The sequence below is a fragment of the Anas platyrhynchos genome, chromosome 5, assembly GCF_047663525.1.
Source record: "Anas platyrhynchos isolate ZD024472 breed Pekin duck chromosome 5, IASCAAS_PekinDuck_T2T, whole genome shotgun sequence".
Classification (NCBI taxonomy): domain Eukaryota; kingdom Metazoa; phylum Chordata; class Aves; order Anseriformes; family Anatidae; genus Anas; species Anas platyrhynchos.
Genome location: NC_092591.1, coordinates 5,560,491 through 5,570,431, shown reverse-complemented (window position 1 = coordinate 5,570,431; position 9,941 = coordinate 5,560,491). Strand labels below are relative to the sequence as shown.

General features: G+C 48.4%; 1 long non-coding RNA gene across 2 annotated transcripts; it reads right to left on the bottom strand.

Annotated features, from left to right (window-relative positions):
• Window positions 1-475: 475 nt before the first annotated feature.
• Window positions 476-8,316, bottom strand: LOC119716982 (uncharacterized). Of its 2 annotated transcripts, XR_011809982.1 has the most exons (4): window positions 8,194-8,316; window positions 8,001-8,056; window positions 3,363-3,955; window positions 476-2,730 (listed from the first exon to the last, which is right to left on the bottom strand). It is a non-coding gene; the product is annotated as an uncharacterized lncRNA (long non-coding RNA). The 2 variants fall into 2 exon arrangements; XR_011809981.1 differs by lacking the exon at window positions 8,194-8,316 and having other exon boundaries at window positions 8,001-8,186.
• Window positions 8,317-9,941: the final 1,625 nt, after the last annotated feature.

Here is a 9,941-nt window from a genome sequence, read left to right as displayed (position 1 = left end):
TAAAATTCCCAGGCTCTCCTAATAACACAGAAAATGTCATTCTTAACACCAGCTAGACTGGTGCCACAATTACCCATTGACTGGCTTTGCTTTAATGTTATATCGCTTCCTGGCATTTGAAATATTCAGTAAAAAACATATATAAATAAATAAAAAATCTGCTCTCACCAGGAAACAGAGAGGGAGAAAGTCCCAGAGCCTCTGAGAGCTCCTTACAAAGAGTCTCTTAAAATCCCTCCATGAAAAAAAAAAGAAAAAAAGAAAAAAAAAAAAAAAGAAAATAAAGGAAACCCAGCTAATAACACTTTTCCACATAAATAATGTAGTTTGTAACTGGCCTTTGGAGAAGGCTGAGCCCAACAGAGGTCCCTTTGTAAGGTCGAGCACTGATTGCCTGCTGCTGGGCGCTTTCATGATGATAGCTTTTCATGCAGCGGCATTGCAGCGCACTAAAAATTAATAAACCAGGCTGCCTCCTCCCGGCAGCCCTGCACTGAGATGGATGTAACCCTGGCAGATGTCAAGCACAAGGACCACAGTCTTTCCCCGGTGGCTTTTTGGGGGGCTTGCAGGCTGCCCCTGCCCACACGAGCTCAGGTCCCCACTGATTTGCCTCTTCCCTCCTGCAGTAATAGGGATTAGAGGACACGGCTACCTGCAATGGCAGGAGAGGGGATTTGGTGACCCCTCAGGTTGCCCTTCTCCTGTCCTTAATGAAGCACTAATATAAGCCCTAATGCATGTGTCCTCGGAGAGGAGGCTGCTATTAAAGCCCCTTTGGGGGCTGCAGTCCCAAGGGTGGCTGGTCCAGGCTGCGCTGCCAGGCTGCAGAGGCATTTAGAAGAGATTCCCCCCTTCCAGAAAAATAGTGCCCACCATTCTCCCTCCCCACACATTAATGCTTGCAAAAATAACTATTAAATCCTTCTTTTCCAGTTCCCAACACGAAGGTGTGGATGCCAAGTGACACCTCTCAGCCCTGGTGGGCACCCAAACTTCCTCCGCTGCACCTCCTGGTCTTGTGATGCTGTTTTTGGGGTGCTGGGGACTCTCTAGGATCTTGTGGGAGTTTGAGACAGCCAGCGTAGCTGGGTGGTACCCCACACTCACAAGCTTCAGGGAGCAAATAGTGCTGGTGCTTGCCCAGGACAAGGCCAGGGAAGCTGATGGAGGCAGGATTCACCAAAGGCAGGCAAGGGGGAAATTGCACCTGCAGCCCCTCCTAACAAGAGGTGTTTCCCTGGTCCTCAAGTCTGCGATGCTCAGCTTTAGGTTCACCCTCTGTGAGGCACGTTGCTCCTCCTGGCTCACTGCACAGCGTGGTGGCAAAGGTCACAGCTCCTTAGAGCACGTGAGGAACCCCAAGAACACCGAGTTTCGTGGCCTAAATGGAAAAGCAGAATGCCTAAAGCAGAAATCAGGGGCTGAAAGGCAACCGAGTGCCCAGCTTGAGTGCTAGACTTACAGCTGCATTTTCAGAGGGAATGAATGAAAATGTGCATGTTATTTGGTATCTCGTCTTTCTCAGCAAGAAATCCTTGGCAAAAAATCATTGTAGTCTGCAAGCAGAGACAGATCAGGCTCTTAGATGCATGTTGAATGTGTAAGTGATAGGTTAGAGTCATGAAGAAGCTTCTAATCTAAGAGCTGAGGATATCTCGCTTTTAAATGCGAGCACAAACCTTGACACCAAGCGCAATATTGCTTCCCTGAGAAAACCTCCGTAGAAGAGCTCTATTTTCTGACAGCCAACATCCGAAATTAAACAGCTTCCACGTGTGTCAATAAAAGGAATTGGCTTCATTATTTGCAGTCCCTCAGTGATCATTTCTGGTCCCCTTTGGTAAATGTCATTACGCTTCCAGACAGCCATCTGCACCGTGGGCATCCGTGCTGGTGGGGGAGGGAGCCAGGGGGACAGGAGATGGAGACGGTCCTGGCCCCCAGGCAAGGGCAGGAGGTGTGGGCAGCCTCTGGCGTATTCCCATCATCTTAGATGGTGTTTAGAGCCTGCTAGATCAGCACAGGATGCTGAGTGAAACCAGACTCTGGTGTATAAATACAGCCCAGTCCAATGTCCACTGCAGCCAGAGAGGCTGCAGGTTCCTGGTTCCAGTTCTGCCTCCTGTTCACTCCCCCAAGCAGTTTCTGCACCTTTTCCTTACTCTTTTCACAACCTGCTGAGCCTTGGACAGAGCTCTTCCCTTTTCTTCCCCACCAGGCTGAAGGTTATCGATGGCAAACCCAGGGAACTGCTCAGCCAGCGCAGGAGGCGGGCAGCAGCAGGGTGAGCTGTGCCCAGCGTGGTGCAGCTACAAGCACGCATCGGGCCCTACCCTAACTCCAAAATGAGTTCCCAAATGCAGCCTCTCAAGGAATAAAAACCCTCTTTGCTATATCTTGGGGTTCTTCTGGTGGGACAGGACCTGCAGCTCTGGTAAACACCAGCAACCACGCAGACCATGTGTGAGGGGAGGGTTGTGCTCCATGCACTCATCTCTGAAATGTCACGGCCCTTTTCCTGCTCGTGCCCTGGCATGCGACCTTTTTCATGGCACTGTGCAGTAGATACCCAAAAAAAAGGTGTGAGGCAGGACTGGAGGAACGTCTGATCTTGGCCCAGGTCTGCTGGCAAGCCTTCCGCCGTACATTATGAATGCATATTGAATTGAACAGACCCTTGCTGGGGCCTCCCTCCCATTCAAACAGCCTCGCACGCAGTAAATCTACCTGGATAGTGAGGGAAAAAAAAAAAAAAAAAAAGGATTTAGTTCCTTTTCCAAAATGACAAATGTTGGTTTAAAAACATTAATTGCTAGTCAGTTTGTTGGGGTTGCTAATTTGCAGCAGAGCTGTTGCTAACCCAGAGCAGCATGAGGAAAGGGACAAGAGAAGAGGTAGGACCAGCTCCAATCCCTCTCTCTCCCCTGGCCCAGGACTGCTTCCCAATTCCCTCTCCATAACTAACAGCAAAAGCAGGCACGGCATTTTCTGTAGCAAAACTGTCTGTGCATTGAAAAATTAGCAGCTAAACTTTGCTTTCCAGCAAATGCCAAACTGCTTCTCATTCACTCCAGCACTGCAGCTTTTCGTAGTTTATTATTTATGCCTCCTCTCAGAGTTTCCCACCTGCACCACCTCTATCAATGGGCATGAAATAGAAATCAATAGCAGCTGTAGGTCCAGCAGTGCTGGTGTTAGACCCCAGCCAGGAAGCAGTTGATGATACTGCTGAGAAAACAGGAGGGCTTTGTGCATGCCTGGAGGTGAGCTGGGCTCACTCCCCTGCTTAGGGTCATGGGCAGCAAGTCATAGCCAGCTGGTCCTGGCCATCCCTTCACCCTGGTGCACATCTGCCTCACCTGCAGGGATCTGGTCTTCCAAACTGCCAGCAACAGAGGTTTTTACAGGCAAAATGCGGGTGTTTTGTTATCCACCTTATGAAAAAGTTATTCCTCAACTCATGGTTCAGAGCAAGTGAGCTCTCTCTGTTGACATCCTGAGTGTCGGTCCAGCATGGCACTGAGGAGCTGCACTTGGAGATGGATGGCTAAGCCTATGTGAAATAACAGTTCGACTTTGCAGAAGTATTTCTGCCATCAATTGGCTCATAAAATTTATATATAAGACAGAAAGAGTGATCCTGGGTCTTCAAAAGGAAAGGGGGTGTGTGATCCAACTCCTCATCTCCAGGATAAAGGCAAGGGTTTGTCTCTCTGTGCGTTTGAATTTTAGACTCAACACCTTCACCTCTTCTCCCTTGGCAGATGTGAGAGCAATCCAAAGGGTCTGCCACGGGTCTGACAGCTGGCTGCAGAGCGGGACTGGAGGTGGGTTGTACTTTTGGGGTACTTCCATGGGGTTATGCAGCATTCCCCACTGCATGACTCTGCAGGGAGCAGCTTGCTGAAACCTGGTGCCTCCAGGATTAACGGTGAGGTCCCATCGGGTTGCTCTGAAAACACAGTGGAAGGAGGGTGGTTTCTGACAGCTGCCAGGCTCCTGCCACCCAGTACCCCCATTGCTAGCAGCATTCCTGCTCCCTGTTGTCACACCTCATCCCCGGCTGCTGAGGACTTGCCCACAGCTCACCATGTTTTTTTGATGCTTGGTGGTGCAAACAGGCTCAGAAGGGCACTGCTGAGGGGTAGCAAAAGGGCTATAAAGATGGAAAAAATAATAGGGGAGAGAGAGAGAAAGCTGCTGGAAGTACTTATGCATGGCTTCAGGCTTTTGTGCCAGCCCATGGGCACTGGGAGTCCTGGGGCTGCACAGGCTCTGCCCCACACCTGGCACGGAGAAATGCAGGCGAAAATAGAGGATGGAAAGCACGGAAGACCTGAGACTGCATTAAATTGTATCTAAATGCAAATAACTCCTCTGTATCAGAAAGGAATGCTGAGAGTGAAGGCTCCTGAGCTGCATCCTTGAGGCTGCACGTGTCCTCAGCCTCCAACATATGGAAAACTTTGTGTATCCTGCTCTGTGCCGTAGGGCTGGGAGGAAACGGGGCTCCTCTGGGCCTCTCCGCCAGTTCCCACCCCAGGGCAGGAACTGGAGGTGCGAGTGCTGGGAGGGTTGCTGTGTGTGGATCAAATTGCTTTGCAAACAGCCAAGGGGAAGAGCTTCCCTCCTCGTCAGGGAGAAACTGGGCTCAGGCAAGAGAAACATAGCCCACGGGTCCCTGATGCTGAAAGCACATCATTCCCCCAGCAGGTATTTAGAGCGCTAGTAATTAGTCTACCAGACATTATCCTCCCTTCTCTTCTGTTTAGCAGTGAAACAGAAGAGTCTGTACAAACCTCAGGTTCAGGCGGGATGCATTGGCCTGAAACCATCTAGGTTTGAAAGGCGATGGCCTGACAGCCTGTATCGATGGCTGCAGGAATTTCTCTGTGGTAGGAAAAGGAAACCAACACCTCTGAAAGGGGCAAGGAAAGCACCCAGAGACACACTCATGAAACGTGAGAGAGCAGCAGAGGCACACATCCATCCCTGGGGGTCTCACCTCCAAAAGCAGCATCCCCTCTCTAACTTGGAGAGCTGATTTAGCAACAGCAGGCTCAGGCTTTTTTGACTTATGAGCCATAAGCATCCCCAAGAATTAAAAATATGTATATTTAAAAAGCCTCATGTCTTATAAGGCAAATGAATAGTACAGCTGGGATCTGTTTCTCATTCCTTGCACAGAGTGCTCCTGCACTGTGCTGTTTCCACATTTAGGATAGATAAACCTGTGCTGTATTTGCAAGAATCCCTCTGCCATCACAAGGGAGAGAGAAAGGGAAGACTTGTAACAAAATCTCACAAATTACACACAGACAGCACCCTCCTAAATGCTGGAGCTTAGTGGGAGAGATCGCAGCTCCGGAGCCTGCAGGAGCTGCAACACAAACAGACCAACAGTGCTCAGAGCTGCCAGGGCAGCAGTGCCTTCTCCACGTGCAAAGCTCCCAAATTGCACCCAGAGTTTGGTTACGGACAAGGGAGCCCCGCAGGTCCCTGCTGAGCCACCTCTGCCAGCCAGCCTTTAAGGGAAAAACCCCCATTTCCCAGCAACAGTGCCTGGCTGGTGCTGGAATGATCAAAAACTCCCCAAAACTGAGAAGCCCCCCAGTAATGATAGGAGGAGAAAAACATGCATAGGGGATAACATCAATCTTGTCAAGCCTTGAGGTGGGGATTCTGGGTTCTGCATGTCAGACTCTAGCTTGAAGCAGCTTTCCCCTGATGGCTTTGGTGTTCTGGCCCCAGCCCCTGTTCCTGAGCTCCCAGCCTGTTTGCAGAGTCTCCGCACTTGGGGTAAGGTGTACAGGGGAAGTTCTTACCTCACCCCAAATATTTATGCCTGGAGCATACCCAGGAGCACCTCCCTACCTCTAGGGCACTGAAAACCAATGTCAGGAGCAGGTCCTCAGCCCTGGTCTCGGGAGAGCCCCAGGAAGGCAGCAGGGTGGGCAGCAGCTAGGTGGGAGCAGAGCAGTGACACAGCCAGCTACATGGCACAGCTGGTGAGGAGATTGTAAATCAGGAATAAAATATGAAGCACACATGAATGCAGGCCCTGCTGCCAATAATTTCCACTCTTGGCTCAATTACCATTGCTCTTTTTGCAGCTGCACACATGCAGTCATTACAGAGCATTTTGGCTAAACACATTTTGTCTTCTTTTTATGTCTGCCAGCTGAATCAAAGGTCTCCATGCAAGTAGTGTGCTCCATGACATAATCCATGACACTTTCCTGGGGAGCTCTGGTTCCCATACAGCAATAAATTGATTACAGCATGAGAAGACATGCAAGATCCTCATCTGCCTCCAAGGAAACAGAGGCACAAATGTTGTCCTCAGCAAAGGCTACACTACTTTATTTCAAAGGGAAAGCACTGCCTTAGCAGGGATGAACTGGGATGTGGTTAACTTGGTGAACTAGTGTCATGGGTAAAAACTGCCTTCCCTCTGCTGCTCTTTTCTGGCAATGCTATCTGAGCGCACACCTCACACCTTCTTTCCTGGTATGAGCTACGCACAAGGTAATGCAGCAGGGTTGTTTGCTTCTGACCCCATACACTGGGTGCAGCAAGGCGAGGAGAGAGACACAGCAAGGGACCTTTGCTGCCCCCAAAGCCCGAGTGTGGGCAGAGGATTACAGCATGACAAACCACCAGAGTGGCCATAGCCATCAGGCTAACCCATGTCATGCCTTCAGGGATGACAAAGAGGGGATGGCTTGGAGGGAGTCTAAGCTCAGGGAAGCAGTGACCAATATTTCCCCAGCTTCTAGTCATTTTCACCACAGGGGCTTCCCAAGACAGTTGTGGTATCTGAAAGCCAGAAACATTACCTGAAAGCCAGAACTGAAGTCCAAATCAAGAAAAATAAAAATAAATAAATAAATAAATAAAACACAAAAAAATGCTGCTCAGCCTGCATGGCACACAGTGCACTTGTGAGGTTTATGGTCCAAGCTTTTCCTTCTCCCATTAAGTCCTCCAAAGTCAATGTCTGAGGTTACCCAGCTAATACTGCTAGAAGACATGATTGTCCTGACACTGATAAGCACATCTGTAACCCCAAATCTAATTGTTCCGTGACCCCTGTGATATTTAGTCATGGGAAGGCTTGCTGTTTTAGAGTTCCCTCAGGTAAAACCATGCCAGACTCCTGCTGAATTGCTGCCAGCTTGTATTAAGGCCTTCCAAATGAACTTCTGTGTTGCCAAAAATACATCCAATTAATCTCAAAATAAATCTTGAAAATCTCAGTCAAAATCTTATTCCTTTTACCACTGAGATACCAAGGTATATGTAATCTTTTCAAACAGAAAACTCCCAAACTGCCCGTCAGTCTTGAGGCAAACTTTGGCCTCTCATCTTCACCCCCCGACTCTCAAATACCAGGCAGAGCTGGTGACTGGCTAGGGACCCATGGATTTAGACATGTGAAATCCTTTCAGGTGCCAGACCAACCTCAAACAAAGCCAGAGCAACGTGACTCCCTGGTGAGAGCTGCAGCATGCAGTGCATGGAGAGTGACCCTCAGCCCCTGAGCTGGCGTGAGCTACAGGACACCCCACAAGTGAGACTCTGGCCTCACACGTGCTTGGCTCTGCACCTACAAGTGTGGAAAACCAAAAATGATGCAGGAAAAAGTCAGTCCAGAAACCCTTCTGTATACACCAGAGGTCACACATCAACATGCAGCTCTTTTTTTCCATGAAAACCAAGAAGGCTTCCAAGAGCCATTGGCTAAAAACAGGGAGAGCATGCCAGAGGAAGGTTCTCTTTCTCATCCAGACATGGTCTTAAGGAAAGGTCTGAGGATGTCTGCCATTGCAAGACCCATTTTGCAGAAGTATCTTGATTCTCAGAGCTGAATTCATGCTTGGCCTGTTCTAAATTCGGCTATAAAAGCAAGGTGTCCAGACGCAGGCTTGGAGACCTTCTTGGCTATAAAAGTGTTCTGGAAAGTGACTTAGTAGAGGAAAAGAGGATGACCTTACCAAATCATCGAGTGTTAATTTTTCAAGTTAGTCCCCCGGTGATTTTCATTTACCTCCTGGTAAATAAAACTATGTTACCTCTCAGGACAGAGTCTAGCCCACAATTTTCTTTTGCCTGTTCACAGCCAAAAGAAATGTTCCAGCCACAATGGCAAAGGTTTTAAATGTGTATTCTCATATTTATCATACTTACCCAGCATTACCCTGATCACTGCTAAGCAGTTTCAAGGGGACTTTTACACCCAAAATTTAACCCAGCCTCTGTTAAGCTGTTAACAGCTCTGTTAACAGGAGGCAACCAACCAGCAGGAGAGCTCCTCTGCAGGTGAGCACTGAGATGTCCCTGCAAGAATGCCCAAGCAGGGCCAAGTGCTCTCAGGTGTGCAGATCAACATGCACTGGTAACAGCAGCCCTTCGGTGCCTGCGCTGCATTCATTTTGGCCTGCATTGGCTCTCTGGGAGGGGTTCTGTTTTTTCTTAGCTTTCTCCCTCCTTCTACAATGGCACATTTCATCTTTGGGTCTTTCTTAGGAAATGTTGTGCCGCTTCCAGGGGCTTCCACTGACCAATATCCCAGTTCCTTGTTGTGCTCCCTTTTTCTTCTGCCTCCTCATCCCCTTTCCAAGACTACAGACAGACTGTTGCAAGGAAATCATATTCTTCCTGATTGTTCAGAGAGCAGCTAGTCTCAAGGTCACTCTTGTGCATAAATTGCAGGTATCAGCATATTAGCACCACTACTCAGGCATTCAAAAACAAATCTTAACAGAAGAGCTCATCAGTTTAGCTGTCTCATGGCTAAACCTCACCTTTACGCATGGCTTCCTTTCCTTACTGATTAGAGCACAGTAGATTCATTATTATTATTTTTAATTTGGTTAAATACAACTACACGGTGTCTTTTAATTGCCTTTTTTTTTTTTTCCAGTCGAGCTGCCAAGGGATGTAAGCAAATTATATGGCTTTACAATTCTGCCCGCTGCAGACAGACTTGTGTGGCCAGCGTACCAAAGACACTGTGAAAACACTACCTTTTACTGGAAGTGTAAACTCAATAAACCCCCAGGAGAGCAATAAAAATGCAGTAGCCAGCAGATTTAACAAGGACATGCTCAGTGCACAGTGTAATCTTATTATGTGCTTAATGCCCAGTGGAATTACAGGAATTTGATTTAGCAACATCAGATTTTGGTTTCTCAAATTATACTGACTGCTTATAAATTAAGACTGCGATTTGGGATAATTGCTTTTCATTTGCATTGGCAAAGCCCATCTATTATATTTATTCTCACCACACTGTTTATATTTTGGAAGTGTCACAGAGCGTTGCCTTTGGGACATAAACTGGGGTGATGGAGGGCTTTCCTTTGCATCAGTGACACTCACGCTCCTTCCCCATTAAGCCGGAGTAAACGTTCTACCCTAGTGATCTTTATATGCTTGAAAGGCCTATTTTACGGTTTCCCAAACCTGACTGAACACAGTGAGAGATGAGTGAGTTTCTGCTGAAGGACCCTGTCTTCTTCTCCATCAATTTTGGGCTGGGACAGCATCGTTGGACAGCCCATGAACTGCAGGTGTGCAGAGCAACGGCGTCCTCACAGCCGTTCCAGCATCACGCTCTGGAGTGGTTTCACTTCACATGATCCGTCTTGGCGCTCTGCCACTGCTGTGTGTAAATGAACTGGAGAGAATTAGGCAGTGAGTGATTAATTACCTCTGGGGAGGAGGCGTGCAGCCGCTGAGCTAGCAGGTAACAGCAGTGCTCGCAGGGCTGTGAGGCAGATCAATGAGTGGCCATCGAGCTGCGTGAGGGCACGATGAGCACTTGAGCTCTGGGACAAAGCATTCCATCTCTAGAGGACTGAGAGACATAATTAAATGTAATGGAATGAGCAAAGGGCACAGGAATACCTCTAGAAGAAGACAGGAAATACCTT